At 41.3% G+C, this 18,037-nt stretch overlaps 1 protein-coding gene across 6 annotated transcripts in view; it reads right to left on the bottom strand.

Annotated features, from left to right (window-relative positions):
• Positions 1 to 15,722, bottom strand: part of LOC116076034 — a 52,610-nt gene extending 36,888 nt beyond the window's left edge. For 2 of the 6 annotated variants that reach the window (XM_031349588.1, XM_031349594.1), the window contains exons 1-2: positions 15,618 to 15,722; positions 6,079 to 6,309 (exon numbers count right to left, since the gene is read on the bottom strand). The gene's annotated coding sequence lies outside the window, so the exon portion shown is untranslated. Of the gene's footprint in view, positions 1 to 6,078; positions 6,310 to 12,653; positions 13,171 to 13,226; positions 13,373 to 15,474 lie in introns of those variants that run through there. The other 4 variants (XM_031349591.1, XM_031349593.1, XM_031349589.1 and 1 more) reach the window with 4 other exon arrangements.
• Positions 15,723 to 18,037: the final 2,315 nt, after the last annotated feature.

Here is an 18,037-nt window from a genome sequence, read left to right as displayed (position 1 = left end):
GTCTTTCTTAAAGTCCTGTATCATCACCATGAGAAGTGATTTTATATCTGAATCTTGCTTTTCCAATATAATGGCGTGTCCAGGACTTGCTATGGTGGGAGAATTGGGTTCTGATGATGGCAAATGACCTTGGTTTGTGTTGTTTATTTTCTTATGCTTGCCCCCCCACCCACCATCTGGTTAACTCTAGTGCTACCTGCCCTTGCTAAATCTGACTGGAGGCTGTCCTTCCTGTGATCCTGGTTGTGTCAGCACTCCTCAGAGTCAAGCTGTCTCTGTGATCCTGTGATTCCGGTATCCTGTGATCCTGGGCTTGTTAGATCACCTGGGAGTGTGACTTTCTCTGTGTGTTGTGGGACTGGCTGCAGAGCTTGTGCCCAAGGTCTGCTCAGAACACTAACTGAGACAGACCGGAAGGAACCGGAGTCACTGGGCTGGTGGAGTTCCCGTGTGCCTGGTCCCGCTGGTCCCAGTTACTCCCAGTGTTGGGACAGATGTTGGTTCCTGCTTACCTCTGATCCTGGGTGTGTCAGAGCGCCTGGGAGTGGAGCCTCCTCTGGGTGTTGTGGGACTGGTTGCAGAGCTTGCGCCCAAGGTCTGCTCTGGACCCCAGCCCAGACAGACTGGAAGGACAATGTGTATCTTTTTAGGCCTGGGTTACCTCACTCAGGATGACTTTGTCTAGTTCTATTTATGTGCCTGCAAATTTCATGAAGTTCTTTGTTTTTAATAGATGGAATTCCATTGTGTAGATGTATCACATTTTCTTTATCCATCCTTTAGTTGAGGGACATCTAGATTGTATCAAGTATCTGGCTACTATAAATAAAGATGCTATGAACATTGTTGAGAAAATAGTATGATGGGGCATATGCTCAGGAGTGGTATAGCTGGGTCTTGTGGTAGAACTATTCCCAGTTTTCTGAGAAGCAGTCAGATTGATTTCTGAGGTGGTTGCACCAGTTTGCACTCCCACCAGCAAGGGAGAAGTGTTCTCCTAGCTTCACATACTCACCAACATGTGCTGTCAATTGAGTTTTTTATCTTAGCCACTCTGACAGGTGTAAGATGGAATGTCAGAATCATTTTGATTTACATTTCCATAATGACTAAGAACATTGAACATTTCTTTAAGTATTTCTTGGACATTAGAAATTTCTCTGCTGAGAACTCTTTGTTTAGATCTATACCCCATTTTTAATTGGGTTATTTGTTTTTTATGTCTAATTTCTCTTCCCCACCCCAGGGTTTCTCTGTGAAGCCCTGATTGTCCTGGAACTCACTCAGTAGACCAGGCTGGCCTTGAACTCAGAAATCTGCCTGCCTCTGCCTTCCAAGTGCTGGGACTAAAGTCGTGTACCACCACTACCTGGCTATGTCTAATTTCTTGAGTTATTTCTATATTTTAGATATTAGTCCTCTGTTAGATGGAGGGTTGATGGCAACCTTTTCCCATTCTGTAGGCTTTAGACAAGCTTTTCAGTTTCATGAGGTCTCAGTTATTATTTATCTTAGTGCCTGAGCAATTGCTTGTTGTTCAGCTCAGGAATTTGTCTCCTATGCCAATATGTTCAAGACAATTCATCACTTTCTTCTATTGGATTTAGTGTGCCTGGTTCTATGTTGAGGTCTTTGATCCACTTACATGTGATTTTGTGTAGGGTAATAATTAGGGGTCTATTTGCATCCTTCTACATGCACACATTCAATTAGACCAGCACCATTTACTGAAGATGCCTTCTTTTTTCCATTGTATGGTTTTGAATTCTTTGTGAAATGTCAAGTGTTCATAGGTTTGTGGGATTACTTTTGGGTCCTCGATTCTACTCCATTGATCACCCTGTCTGTTTCTATGCCAATACCATGTGGGTTTTATTAATATTGCTCTGCAGTATAATTTTCAAACAGGGCTGGTAATACCCCCAGAAGTTCTTTTCTTGTACAGGACTGCTTTTTGTTTTTCTGTATGAAGTTGGGAATTGCTTTTCAAAGTAATACATTGTGTTGAAATTTTGATGGATATTTCATGAAATATGTAGATTGCTTTTGGTAAGATGGTCATTTTTACTATTTAATCTTTCCAATTCATGAACACAGGAGATCTTTCTCCATTTATTTCTCCAGAGACTTGAAGTTCTTGTCATACAGCCTTTCACTTGCTTGGTTCGAGTTACCCCAAGGTATTTTGTATTATTTGTGGCTATTGTAAAGTGTGTTGTTTCTCTATTTTCTTTCCTAGTCCATTTATCATTTGTATAAAGGAGGGCTACTGACTTTGTTTTTAAACTTTATTCTATATCTAGCTACTTTGCTGAAGGTGTTCATCAGCTTTAGAAGTTCTCTGGTAGAATGTTTGGGGTCACTTGAGTATACTATTATATCATCTGTGAATAATGATACCTTGACATTTTTCTTTCTAATATTCATCCCCTTAACTGCTTTTGTCACCTGATTGCTCTAGATGGAACATCAAGTACTGAGCTCCATAGACAGGGCAGAGCCAGGAGCCTTGTCTTCTGCCTGACTTTTTTGGAATTGATTTAAGTTTCTCTCCATTTAGTTTAATGTTGGGTATTGGCTTGTTGTATGTTGCTCTGATTATTTTTAGGTATGTACCTTGTATCCCTGATATTTCCAAGACCTTTAACATGAAGGGGTGCTGGATTTTATCAAAGGCTTTGTCAGCATCTAATGAAACAATCATGTAATTTTCTTCTTTCAGTTTCTTTCTGTAGTGGATTAGATTGATGGATTTTTGTATACTGAAGCACCCCTGCATCCCTGGAATGAAGCCTACTTGATCATAGCGGATGCTATTTTTTGATTCAGTTTGAAAGAATTAGTGACTATTTTTGAATCAATGTTCATAAGGGAAATTGGTCTGAAATTGTCTTTCTTTATCCAGTCTTTGTGTGGTGTAGGTATCCGGGTGACTGTGGCCTCATAGAAATACTTTGACAATGTTTCTTCTCTTTTTACTTTGTACTTTTACCTTCAATGTCTGGTAAATTCCACCTGAAATACATCTGGCCCTGGGCTTTTCTGATTGGGAGACTTTTAATGAATACTTCTATTTTCTTAGGTTATAGGACTATTTGAATAGTTTACCTGATCTTGATCCATTTCAGATTTTCCAATTTTGTAGCATACAGTCTTTTGAAATAAGACCTAGTATTTCTTTAAATTTCCTCAGTGTGTTATGTCTCCCTTTTCATTTGGATATTCTCACTCTGCCTTTTAGTTAGTTTTGCTAAGAGTTTGTCTATCCTGTTGATTTTCTCAAAGAATCAGCTCTTGGTTTCAGTGATTTTTATGTTTTGTTTTCTTTGCTTCTAATTTATTGTTTTCAGACACAAGTTTGACTATTTCCTGCTGTCTATTGCTCTTGGGTCTGTTTGCTTCTCTTTTTTTCTAGAGCTTTCAGGTGTACTTTCAAATTGTTAGCATGAAAAGTCTCTAGTTTCTTTATGGAGACACTTAGTGCTTTGAACTTCCCTCTTAGCACTGCTTTCATTATGTCCCACAGATTTGGGTATTTGTGCTTTCATTTTCATTGAATTCTAGAAAGTCTTTAGTTTATTCTTCATTTCTTCTCTGATGCAGTGATCATTTGCAGAGAGATGGTTGATTTCCATGAGTTTGTAGGTTTTCTGTTGTTTCTGTTGTTGAAGTCCAGTTTTAACTCATTGTGGTCTGTACAGCTACAAGGGCTTGTTTCAGTTTTCTTGTATCTATTCAGATTTGCATTGTGACCCACTTTATGTATGGTCAAATTTGTAGGGAGTTCCATGAGGTGCTGAGAAGAATGTGTATTTTTCTGTTTGGGTGAAATGATCTATAGATATATGTAAGGTCTATTTGAATCATAACCCCTGTTAATTTCATTATTTCTCTGTTTACTTTCTGTCTTGATGACCTATTCATTGGTGAGAGTGGGGCATTGAAGTCTTCTAGGGGTTCACTGTGCAATTTAAGCTTTAGCAATGGTTCTTTTACAAATATGGGTTCACTTACATTTGGGGAATAGATGTTCAGAATTGACATATCATCTTGGTGGAGTTTGTCTTTGATGAATATGAAGTACCCTTGCCCCTTTTCTTTTGGTTGATTTTGGTAGAAAGACTATTTTATTAGATAGTATAATTGCTATTTCAGCTTCTGTCTTGGGTCCATTTGCTTGAAAAACTTTTTTTCTAGCTCCTTACTCTGAGGTAATACCTACCTTTTTCACTGATGTGTGCTTCTTGTATGCAGCAGAATGATAGATTTTGCTGTGTCCACTTCCAGCTCCATTGTTCTGCTACTGATTTGCCTGCTGTCTTTGGGCCTTGCGCACAAGTAACATCCATGTTAGGTCCCTTTCCCATAACCAATTTCCTGCCTTCTGAGTTCCCTGGGGCACACCCAGCTGCCCCAAGATGTGTACTTTCCCCTAAGTACCATTGTTTAGTCCAAGGCTGCCTACCTGAGGCCTACTGCACAAGAAATATGCAAGTTAATCCCCGTTTCCTAGATACCTGCTAAACCAGGAACAACTAGATGGCTAAAGGTCAGCATAAAAACACAATCAACAGGCCCAGCATGGTGGCGCACGCCTTTGATCCCAGCACTTGGGAGGCAGAGGCAGGCAGATTTCTGAGTTCGAGGCCAGTCTGGTCTACAGAGTGAGTTCCAGGACAGCCACGGCTATACAGAGAAACCCTGTCTCAAAAAAAAGAAAAGAAAAAGAAAAAAAAAAAACCCACAATCGACAAGTGCATGGGCACTATGGCACCTCCAGAGTACACCTTCTACAGCAAGCTCTGGATACCATAAGACAACCAAAGCACAAGAGAATGATCTTAAATCTAACCTTATAGAGATAATAAGGCATTTACAGAGGAAATTAAAAAATCCTTAAGGAAATACAAAAAAATAGAATCAAGCAGGAGAAGGAAATAAATAAAACTGTACAAGAATTGAAAATAGAAATAAATACAACAAAAAAGCAGGAGCTGAGGGAATCCCGGAGATGGACAACCTAGGGAAGAGAACAGGAAAAAAGATGCAAGCACACAACAGAAAACAAGAGCTGGAATAGAGAATTTGGGGCATGGAAGATATAGAAAAACTTGATACTTCAGTCAATGAAAATGTTGAATCTAAAACATTTTCTTACAGAAAACATTCAGCAAATCTGGGATACTATGAAAAGATCTATCCTAAGAATAATAGGAATAGAAGAAGTAAAGACTCCCAGCTCCAAGGCCTAGAAAATATTTTCAACAAAATCATAGAACAAAATTTCTCCAACCTAAAGAAAGATGTCTACAAGCAAACAAGAAACTTACAGAATGCAAATAATTAGATTCAGTGAGAAAACAAAATCCTCCACCACATAATAATCAAAACACTAAATTTACAGAACAAAGGAAGAATATTAAAAGATACAAGGGGAAATGACCAAGTAACATACAAAGCAGACCTACTACAATTACCCTCTACTTCTCAAGAGAGACTGTATAACTTATAAGGGCCTAGACAGATGTCTTGCAACCTCTAAGACATCACATATTCCATCCTAGACTAATAAATTTAGCAAAAATCTCAATCACCATAAATGGAGGAAACAAAATCTTCCAAAACAAATCCAAATTTAAACAATATCTATCTACAAATCTAGCCATACAGAAGATACTGGAAGAAAAACTCCAATCCAAGGTGGCTAACTACACCCAAGGAAATACAGGAAGTAAATAATGCCACACCAGGAAAGACACAAAAGAAGCTCTCTCTCTCTCTCTCTCTCTCTCTCTCTCTCTCTCTCTCTCTCTCTCTCTCTCTCTCTCTCACACACACACACACACACACACACACACACACACCACCACCACCACCACCACCACCAACAACAACAACAACAACAACAACAATAACATCAAAATAACAGGAATTAATCATTGGTCATTAATATCTCTCAACATTAATGGACTCAATATCCCAATAAAATGACACAGGCTAACAGAATAGATTTGAAAATAGGATCCATCATTTTGCTGCATACAAAAAATGCACCTAATCAACAAAGATAGGAATTACCTGAGTTCGTTTTGATGTTTCTGGTTCATGGTCCCTGCTGCTCTCTGAGACACTGAAGTTGTCAGTGTTCTGTGCAGCTGCCACAAATTAGGTAGAAGTCCATGATCTACGATACTGTTGAATCACCCCCTGTTATGTGCAAGGAAGCTACTGTTGCAGTGATATCAATGGCTCCAGCTTCGTCGTTGAGAAGGAGAGATATTGAATGCTTCTGTAACAACCTCTCCACACCTGCAAATAAAAGAAACAGTCTAGACAGGAATCCATTGAAGGCAACCCCTAGAAAATGTGATAAAGTTAGTGAACTGTACAACAATGTCTTTTGAAAGGGGGATCGGAAAGGACTCAGTTATTTTTAAGGGGCTGGCCACTTGGAGCTGGCCATGCTCTACTGAGTATATGGGCAAGACAAATTGTTCTTGGTTATTTCCTTTCATTTTATTGGGTGGGGCACAAGGGTGGTATGGTGGACTTGGCATGAATATGAATCAAGTGTCATCAGGAATGAATCACTGTGAAGAGCATTCTGAGTGCTTGTAAGAGTACCCCAAGAAGACAAGACATGAGTTTTGGGACTTCAGCTTCTTCAAAACACAGAATTGTTCTTGAATATGTTTTTGTGCTCCTCCCATGCATAGCAGGTATGAGGGAGTATACTTTGAACTGCTGATAATTGCTTATTCCTGTTATTAGAACAAATGTTTATACCTCTATGGTTTTGCCACTTGGGCCTTGTCCTTGTGATTTTATACAAGTTTGAACTTATTACACCTTTACTCACATGGCAATTCCTAACCCTCAGAGTATATATTATCTCATGCTCTGAATATGATTGGCTATTGTAGAGACTTTAGTCTACCTCTAATATTGGATGCATTGTACCAGAATCCACTGCCTCTAGAATGGAGACAGGTCTCTACCTGTGACCCTGTCCCCAGCCCATCATTGGGGTTTTCTAGACAAGGTCTTCACCCATAAGCCACAACTCCATTCTCTTGGTTCCTAAAATATTTCATTGAACCTGTGTTTATTCTACTAACTGTATTTTGGATCCAGAAGCTTAGACTATGTTCACCTCTGAGCCACAACTCTGTTCTCTGTTTAAATATTGCATTGCATTTATGTTTTTCCAATAACTGTGTTCTAGGTCTAGAAGTTAGACTACAGTTTTGACCTCCTTGTCCCATCTCTGCCCTCACCCAGTGCTCTACACTGTTTTTGTTTCCCTTTTGTAGTGAGTTTATATGCCTGGGGGAGGTATGGTTGTGATGTAGGTGACATATCCAGGTTTGCAACATTTCAGATGGAGAGTGACAGGTATGAGAGGACCAGAGTATAGTGATGCAGTGGTTCAGCTTAGCATCCATTTCACTGAGGAAGGCAGCAAGGGCAGTGTTGGCCAAAAGCTGTCTACTCTTGGTGATCAACTCTCTCTTGATATTCAGGGGCCAAAAGCTTTTGCCTTATGCCAATTAACTCCTGTTGATAACAGCAGACAAAAAGAAACTTAGTTACTTGGGTTCTTTTCTGTTTGACTCTCTTTGGTCAGGAGAGAGGCTCAGGGTTTCTTAACTCTTTGTAAGCCAGAGAGAAAGTAAATAGAAAGAAAAAAGGCCAGGCATACAGATCACACACACACACACACACACACACACACACACACACACACACACACACACACACACTGGATGAAGCTGAAAAGGCCTCCACACTACTTAATTACTGTTCTTACTTCTTATACTTTCTCTAAATAATTAATTACCTCATACAACTATCAGGTAGAACCGTTACAGCAGGATAATTGATTACATAATTTTCTTAGAACATTTACATTCCATAATGGTATATAGTAACTTTAAGGAAATAGTTCATGTCATAGATCAGTAATGTTTTAAGGAGTTACAGCACAATTGTTTATATGCCTTTTCATTAAGACTAATATCTGAATAAATATTTATTATCCATCATCTAGATCCATAAGTTCATTATAAGTTTAAAGCAATAATTTTTAATGCCATAAATTAGTTCAGTTTTGCCAAGAGACAAAGCCTTGTGTCTTTTTATTTTAAAATCCTGTATAGATAGACTAGTCCATCATTTATTTTCTGTTCTTGCACCTACAATAAATTGCCCATCCTAGTTTATGACCTTTAGTTATCAGTGGCTTCATTCCTAACCTAGAAGGAATGTTTTCTTAGATGGTCAATTTGTTCCAAGTCTGCTTTCTTTTCCTAGTGCAATTGGCCCATGATATATGAAGGTTTACAGAACTCTGTTTGCAGCTTTTATTTTATAGGGGGCTTGTGATTACTTGTATCAATTTAGGAGTTTTATAAAATCATTTTCGAGAATTATGAATTCATCTATACAGCATTACTACATGAAAGTTCATCTTCATATTGATTCTGCAGGAAATCTGCCCAAAAGGGTGGGCTGATGCCCAGGAATCATTAGACTATGTAATACTGGCAGGAAAGACCTATCAGCAGCAAGAAGCAATCCTGGGATGAAGTCTCTGAGGACCCTGCATCTCAGAGTGCACCCATTGCAGCCATGCAAAATGGAGGGCCATCTCCAGAAAACTCACTTGTTTGCCTTAGCCTTTCCTAAATGGCTTCTGTCATAGGGAGCCATGGTGTGATGTAGAGGGTTGTCTGCAATTGGTAAGATCCCAGGGTGGCCTCCCAGTGTACTATGAGTCCTGTTCATGTCCCTGCAGACAAAGAAAGGTGGTCCTGGGGACTTTGGCTTAGAAAGGATGGAGACTAAACAGCTGGGCTATGACCTCAGCAGACCTGGGCCTGCAGCAGCTGGATCTCCAGCTGCATTTATAGATCTGGCTGAGCAGATATTGCATGTTCTTGTCCCTCTTCCTTTGGTTAGGTGGAGACACACCCTGTTACACTACCTAGGTGATATGGTGTCCCCTGAAAATCCATCTACTTATACCCAAAGGTGTCAACAGTCCACGAGTAAATCCATACACAGAGAAGCTCTCAGAAGACACAGGCTGGCTCTGAACAAAAGGGAAAATTGTGACCCTGGTGATGGTATAGGAATGGTGAAGGATGATGATTAGCCCAAGTTGAAGCCAGAAGGCAGGGGACACCTGAATGGCATACATGAAATGGCGGCTGTAAAAAGCAACCATGGAACCATGCTCCCAGGCTTTCTCCAGTGGGCACAAATGATGGGGAGCTAGAGGGATCAGAGATTCAAAATCATCTTTGGCTATATCATAATATCGAGGTCAACCTGGAACACGTAAGACCCTCCCTCAAAAGTAAGGTGGAGTGGGAGAGGTATGGAAAGAAAAGAAATCGGTGGAAGGACAGGAAGGCAATGAAAGGGTAGCAGAGGGGAGAGGATGAAAAAATCTGAAGATGCCCCCATACTACCTTAGTCAAAACTACATGATCAATGGTAGCTGATGTGAGTCAGGGACAGACTCACATTGTCCATGTTTGATCCAGGCAGCCATTCCTGTCTCTCTACTCTGACTAATCTTTCTGCGTTTCCCACCAACTACCCCCTCCTCCACAGAGCTAGTATCTTCATCCTTTGAGGCAAGACTGGCTCTTGCCCACTCAGCGCCTCCTCATCCACAGAGCTGGCCAGGACAGCCTGCTGCACCTTCAGAGCCTCCCTCCTTCAGCATGAAGCCTTCTTTCCACAGTTCCATAATCTGAAGAGGATGTGGGCTCCAGCAGCAGCCACCATAAGCCAGACTGTACCAGCGAACTTTTCATTGGGTAGCCTGGTACAGGGACACAGATTTAGGACAGGAGCTGAGTTGAATTAAAACTGGTATTTATACACTATAGGGATTTAAAATATTCCTTTTAGTTCTGAATGTTTGCAAAGGAAGAAAATATGCAAGGAAAGAATTATTTTGTGACCTCTAAGGGGATTCCAAATCCCATTTTGATGCTTCTCCATAAAGTTTTATATGCACATGGCCCTGTCTGATCACAGCAAACAGAAAACAGACACTGTTTGGCCTACAGGTCAGTAAATACTTTGTCTTTTTGGCCATTCAAAAAAAAAATACAACCATGGTTGTCTCACTTTTAGGGTCTCTGTTTGAACATATCAGGGAATATTAGGTACTAGAGCTGTCTGCCCATTCCCAGTAACCCATAAATACAACCTGAATTTTATTCTCATTTTATGGGATTACCAGTGTTGAACTGTGATTTTCACACATGCATATACACACAAAGGAAACATTCAGAAAGATTCAGTTGGGAACCAGTGAGATGGTTTGGGGGGCTGGGTAAAGACACTGTTGTCAGGAGATCCACATGGTTAAATAAGAATATAGATTGAGAATTAAATAGAGAGCCTAGAAATAGGCTCATACAGTAAGTAGACAGATATTAAATACGTAATTGAGGCCTTGATCTCATGAAATGCTGGGGCAGGGGACAGTAGGAGCATTGTTTCAACAAATCACATTTGTTTATATTACTTTATTTACTTTGAATTATATTAATTATTCAAAATGAGTGTGATTTTGAGTTTTGTGGTTATAGTAATACTCCTTTTGGAGAGAGGTCAAGCTAAAGGTTTTTCTAGTTACTGGACCAACATGCTATTTTGGGAGAAAGGCTCCACATTTATGTTGACAGAAAAGGAGAATAGGCTCTGGACCCCTTCCAGAGTAATATGGATCAGATATGACAGGGGGAGACCCCTTGGAGAACTAGATAAATTCAAGAGAATAAAACAAATAAATATTTTTTTGTGCCATCCTTCACATGGCATGAATGAAGACTTATAATTGGTTATTAATAAAATTAACTCATAATTTGCCTGTGGAACTGGAGGCATTTGGACAACTTTTTTAACCACAAATTCAATTTATATAAGAAAATCCCATAGCTAATCAACTGGATAATGATGTCCTATCTGCCCACAGCAATCTGCAAATGATTTGAATGTCCATAGAGGTTTTGAAGGTGCTTAAAGGATGTTTGATAGTTAATATAACACAGAAATAAATTAATATAAAATTGTTTATATCAGATCTTTCCCTGATTTACTAATTTATCAAGAATTGTAAGAAAAAGCAGTTATTGTTTTCTGACCCTTATGGGGTAAATAATTCTGTTTCAAAGGTTTATCCGTTTATGCTACCTTACCTGTAGGAGGCAATTTAGTAAGGAAAATAAGTAAATTTAACAGCATCAAAGAAGTCAAATGCTACATAAATGCCTCTTTTAGTCTAGACTCAAATAGCTGTAGTTCTTAACTTGCTTCTCAGAGTAATCCAGACTATCCAACAGCAGTATCTCTTCTTATGTAGTTTTCAATAAAACAGTTAGTGTATAATTAGGTATTCCTCAAGGATGACAAAGCCAACAAACAACAACAACAACAAAAGGTGCTTCAAGCTGGATAGGATGGGCCAGCAAGAAGCATCAGTGAGCAAAGATGTTTGTGAGCCTATAAAGCAAATGACCACCTGAATCCAATCCCCCAACCCCACCTAAAACCTGTAAGGACTCTACAAACTTGTATTTTGTCCCCAACAAGCAACATGATGTATGCACATGCCCAACTCCCCTCCTCCTCCTCACAGAAATATGTGTTGTTTGCTTTGTTTTGTTTTAAGTGGGACACTCTGGCCTAGAATTCCTTCTGGGGCCATACAGGCCTTGCAATGATTTGAGATGTGTCCTTTCAACACAGATCCAGAAGTTATTCTCTGTTTCTTTTCATAAGATCCTAAATTTTATGTGTTTTAGTATTTTTCATAGAAGCATGTGTGTACATCATGTGCATACAGTTCCCTGAAGAAGCTACAAGAGGGCTTCTAGTCCTCTGGTACTCAAAGACAGGTTTGAGTGTCATGTGGATGCAGTAAATTGAAATTTGGTCCTCTTCAAAGAACTAATGCTGTGAGCACAATGAGCCCTATATCCAGATACTTAGCACTGTCTTTTTATTTCCACAAGTAACTTGGGAGTCAACGTTAGAAGAAAATATTTTCCTTGTAGGTTGGTTTGAATAGTTACTTGAACCAGGTCTGGGATGGCTCTGCTGTTAAAAGTACTGGATGTTCTTCCAGAGGATTGGGGCTCAATTCCCAGCCTCCACATGGTGATCATCATCTGTCTATAATACCAGCCCCAGGGGATCCAACAAACCTCTTCTGACCTTCAAGGACACTTCACAGATGTGGAGTAAAGGCACACATGCAGACAAAAAGCCCATACACGCATAAAAACTGTTTAAAAAAACCACTTTCTCGCCGGGCTGTGGTGGCGCACGCTTTTAATCCCAGCACTTGGGAGGCAGAGGCAGGTGGATCTCTGAGTTTGAGGCCAGCCTGGTCTACAGAGTGAGTTCCAGGACAGCCAGGTATATACAGAGAAACCCTGTCTCTACAAACAAAACAAACAAACAAACAAAACAAAACAAAACAAAACAAAAAACCCACTTTCTTCTACCACTCACTACTTTCTGTTCCCAGATGTCAATGGAACAAGATCAGGATCACAGCACGGTTGGGGAAAGGGAGCAAGCTATCAATTTACCTGTCAGGCGGGATAGATCCCTTAGTGGCTTACCTGCACAGCCCTTAGTAATGGGTGACCTGTCCTGGGTTTTACAAGTCCGAATATGGAGGCTGCAAGACTGTACCACATGGTGATGTGTGCTTGTCAGAACTTTATAGCAGAGTCTCTGTCAGATAGAAGGCATGTAGCCAAGCCCTTTGGCTTCTGTTGTACATCTGTACGACACCACATAGTAGGAGATTGGTCATGGGTATTTGTCATCTATCTGGCATCTGGGTGGACATCCTAGTAAAGAAAATGTCCCAGGCACAGGACAACAGTGTGGAGGACTCATACATGGCATCTAGCATCTTAGCTCCTGGAGACACATTGCTCAGATGTATGACGAAGAGCTGGGTCTTGAAGTCCAGATACTCAGTGGTGAGTAGTTTCCACAATAAACTGTTCTTGACACAAAAGAGCTCAATAATGAGCTAACCGCCATAGGGAAAAACTACTGTTCAGTCTGGATGTTGTATAAGGAGTGCCTGAGCAGGCCTGAAGCAAAGTCCACACCACAAAGATAGACCTTTGTGCATCTGGGTAAGGGTGTGATTGTACAGGCCCCGTGTTTGTGACTCTTACCTACTTATTAGAATTTTCTTTGTTCTCTGTCTTTTTTGATTTCCTTTTCTTTGTGAACTCAGAGTAGAACTAGTTGCTTAATCCAAAAGAAGTGCACTGGAGATAATTATTTCCATTAAAAAGTCTTCAGTGGTTCCTGCATTGCCCTAAAAAGGCCACACAGGCATAACATAATAAGTTGGTAGGAAGGCAATTGTGAATGGTTTGCCTCCTGTTGCCACCCTGGCCCCGTGGTAAAGGAAGTTCTACTTTGGTCTTACTGACACGTGCAGCTGTTTGGGGGATGTTGTTGTTATTGTTTTGGTGGGTTTTCTTTCACATATTGTTTTCTGCTTTCTATTTAAGAATTCTTACTTTGAGCAAGTGAGACATGTGTGAAGATACATGCCCTAGCACATGTGTGAACGTCAGAGGACAAGTTGGAGGAGAGACTTCTCTCCTGGGAATTGGCCACAGAATATCACACTTGGTTGCAAGTACCTCATTCACTCAGCCAACTAGCTGGTTCCTCTCATGGATCCCTTCTGATCCCTCTATTTCAATATATTGGTGGTAGTACCTCTATTTCCATTTTGGGGTAGAAAATACTAGATCTCACTCTTGAGCCACTCTCCTCTGTCCACTGAATTTTAAACAAAAATATAGTTTGGGGCAAGGTCCAGATAAGTTCCCAAAATATTTTGTCAACACAGTCTGCAATGATACCAGGCCTTGAACTTGTCATGCTCCTGCCTCAACTTTCAATGTGATAGGATTCTAGGACTGCACCACCACACTCAGCTGTAAATTCATATGGGAATTTAGCAAAATGAGTATATCTTCTTTTAAGAATTATTTTAGCTAAAGGAATTTTAATTGTGTTGTTTTTTTTTTAAAAAAAAGCATACTTGGTGTCATTAATACTTTCTTATTTTCTATAATGTGGGTTTCATTTCTCATCTCCACCAGTCTTTCTTTCTAAGCTCCATCTGAATGGTCTGGTGCTTGAGGTGGCATTTTGAATGGGTGAAGGAACCAGGCTCTTCAGCCGGAGACTCCTTGGCTTACCAATCTCATGGAACCAGGCTCTTCAGCCGGAGACTCCTTGCTTATCAATCTCATGGCCACTATGTGCTCACTTTGAGTTGTTCTGAGTTATTCTAGCCAACATTGCTAAATCAGCTTTCTGCTCAGTGTCCCATTTTCCACCTATAGTGTATCACAGCTATATATCTTAGTAGACTTGCTTACCATGAGCCATCAGGTTATATAAGACATACTGATCCCAGGTTTTCAATCTCTGTCTCCTCATCCCAGGTCCTCACCCTGGTCACCTCCCCTTTGGGGGCCCTATTGTTTATGTTTGGTACCAACTAATATTTTTCTTTTATTTCCTTCTTTCTTCTTTCCTTCTTTCTTCTTTCTTTCTTTCCTTCCTCCCTCCCACCCTTCCTTCCTTCCTTCCTTCCTTCCTTCCTTCCTTCCTTCCTTTCTCCCTTCCTTCTTTTGGTTTTCCCAGTTGCCCTGAAACTCACTCTGTATACCAGAATTAAACTTTCAATGTCTTGTTTTTACCTCCCAAATGCTCACAGTTTAGGCAAGTGCTACCACAGAAAGCTAGCAGTGTTAACATTTTTGGCTACCAATGTGCAGCCTTACTGAAATTGTTGATGCCTTGTAAATATCAACCAGGTCATTTAAATTTTACCTGGATGGACTAAGGCACCTTTTCCAGCCATGAGGCATGCAGGTCACTCCACTGCACATTGTTTAATGATCTCTGTATGCTATGTCTACACGGAGAAGTGTCTACTGAGTGCAAGAAAAATGAAGGGAGGACTTTGCCGTCCAGTCGCAAGTTCTCCAGCACTGCCCGACGCCACACGTTTGGGCTATTATGGTGCCTGAGGTGGAAGCCAGCACCAGGAACCACTGTGCTGTGTCCTTCCTTTCACAGCACCCTGTCCCTAGGGAAGCTGCACTTGTCACTCAGGTCTCAGTAGTCAATCAGGTCCTCCAAATGGACTCGCCAGTCAGATTGGGGCGGTCATTTCTGGTCAGCCTTCCTTCAGGTTTGCCTGAGGCACTGAGGAAGCTTCTCTAGGTGTGTTCTATGCTGTGACTTGTTACCAGGAGCTGAGAGGAGAGAGGGACTGTTTCGGAATTCGCGCCAGGGTGAGCAGGACCACCGTCCCCACGCAGGGAGGAGCCACGGGAGCCTGTGTTGGGTTTGCCCCGGGGTGCGGGAACCGAGCAAGACCTGGCTCACCTGAGGTCCTTGCACTTGCCAGGTGGAAGCTGGACCTCTGAATGACTTAGTTTCCCTGGCTGTGCCTGCACAGAGCATGGGGAAGAGAGCCCTTGTATGAAAGCATCCTTGTTACTGATGTCACCATGCAGGGAGTGCCTCACCTGCTTTTACTGACTCCAGAAAAGGTAGATTTGTTGACTAGCAGAGTGTTAGCTTTCTGTTTAAGCTCCACCCAACAGTTACCTGGCCCAAGAGTAGCGTGCACGTTGCTGGGATACGGAACATGCTACTTCCGGTGCATCCTTTTCCCCGCCCACCACAGACTCCAACAACCAGAAGCACTGGGCTGCATCTTTTGGCTGTTAGAAGGAAGTCCAGTCCCGGCTCAGCTGAAGTAAACATACCTCTGCCTCTGTCACCAGCCACTGTCTCAAAATGAAGACGGTGACAGCCATACAAGCACTCCTGTCTCTAACTCCACAAAACGGCCAGCAGGTCGAGGGCTACTCTGCGCACCCAGCCCCACCATTGCTGCTGCCACTGCCGCCATCTGCATCCGCTGCCATTCAGCAGCAGTAGCAAACACACCGTTGTCTTGGCTCCTAGTGATCTGTACTCTCCAGGCTACAGGCCACACACCCATTCCACCCCCACACCCCGCCAGAGCGCGAGTCTGTTCTCTACTTACACAACCTGTCAAAGTTACTTAAGATTTTCATCCCTATCCTGTCTTGATAAATAATGATTTTCGTTACTACCATTAAATTATGGTGCGCACTATTCAGATATAACCAATTGATATACCCAACTGATATAGCCCTCAATCTTGTCAGAAGTTTGCTAATTATTAATATATTTAAGTTTATGACAGACAGAATCTCCGGAAGCCTTTAACAGTTTACCCCACAAGGTCTCAGAAGATTTGGACACAGCTTCAAGATACTGCCTAGATTGTAGCATGATAATCACTAAGAAACACAGTGGACAAAACTGGACACCCTGAGCCAAATGACTTATCTAAATCAAGGTAAGTCATTTCTCATGTCACATGTATCCATTTCACAGGAAAAAAAACAGGCTTTTCCTCTTCTGAGCTTGAAAGTCAGACTGACTCTGCCCAAGTTGCCATGGAGACCACAGGGGACTGTTGGCTAGTGGACTCTGTCATTTTTAAAAATGATATATGACTGCTATATTGTTTATTCTTCCCAGACTTCTGATTACATTGACATCTAAGATAATTGTAGCTTGACAACTAAAAAGACCTCAAATTCAGTTTCTAGCGACTAGTTCAGATGTAAGCTTTCACAGTTCAGGTTGCATGGTAACTTGGTGTCCTATTGTTAAAGATTCAGTTTCCACTACTAAGTCCTAGCAGGCCAAGAGCTTCTTTTTAAAGAGAGAATAGTTGTCTGCAGATGATGGTAGAGCTTTGCTCCAAAAATCCCAAAGGTCTCTTTTGTGATTCACCTACAGGGGCCTGCCAGAGGCTCCAAACAGCATCTCTATCTGCCATTGACACCCCAAGCATCATCAGGTCTACTGGATCATATGGTCCAAGTGGTAGAGCAGCCTGCACAGCAGCCTGGACCTGTTGAAGAGCCTTCTCCTGTTCCAGGCCCCACACGAAGCTAGCAGCTTTCCAAGTCACCTGGTAAATGGGCCTGAGTAGCACACCCAAGTGAGGAATGTGCTGTCTCCAGAATCCAAATAGACCCACTTCTTTCTTGGTGGTGGGAGGGGCCAGGAGCAATAACGTATCTTTCACCTTAGAAGGAATATCTCTGCATGCCCCACACCACTGGACTCCTAAATATTTCACTGAGATAGATGGTCCTTGAATTTTGGTTGGATTTATTTCCCATCCTCTCATACACATATGTCCAAAGTGGTTGCTACTTTCTGGTCACTTGGTCCAATCAGTATAATGCCATTAATATAGTACACAAATGTGATATTTTGTGGAAGAGAAAAACGATCAAGATCCCTTCAACTAAGTTATGACACAGGGCAGGAGAGTTAATATATCCTTGAGGCAAAACTGTAAAGGTATACTACTGACCTTGCCAACTGAAAGCAAATTGCTTCTGGTGGTCCTTATGGATAGGTACTGAGAAGGAGGCATTTGCCAGATCAATGGCTGCATGCCAGGTACTAGGAGATGTGTTAATTAGTTCAAGGAAAGAAACTACATCTGGTACAGCAGCTGCAATTGGAGTTACTACCTGATTTAGTTTTCAATAGTCAGCTGTCATTCTCCATGATCCATCTGTCTTCTGCACTGGCCAGATCGGAGAGTTAAAGGGAGATGTGATGGGAACCACCACCCCTGCATCTTTGAAGTCCTTGATAGTGGCAGTAACTTCCGCAATTCCTCCAGGAATATGATAGTTTTCTATTCACTATTTTCTTCGGCAGAAGCAACTCTAAAGGCTTCCATTTAGCCTTTCCAACCATAATAGCCCTCGCTCCACAGGTCAGGGAACCAATGTGAGAATTCTTCCAATTTCTGAGTATATCTGTCCCAATTATACATTCTGGAACTGGAGAAATGACCACAGGATGTGTTCAGAGACCTATG

The sequence above is a fragment of the Mastomys coucha genome, unplaced genomic scaffold (assembly GCF_008632895.1).
Source record: "Mastomys coucha isolate ucsf_1 unplaced genomic scaffold, UCSF_Mcou_1 pScaffold4, whole genome shotgun sequence".
Taxonomy (NCBI): domain Eukaryota; kingdom Metazoa; phylum Chordata; class Mammalia; order Rodentia; family Muridae; genus Mastomys; species Mastomys coucha.
The sequence above is the reverse complement of the archived record's forward strand: the minus strand, read 5'-3'. Positions and strand labels throughout refer to the sequence as shown.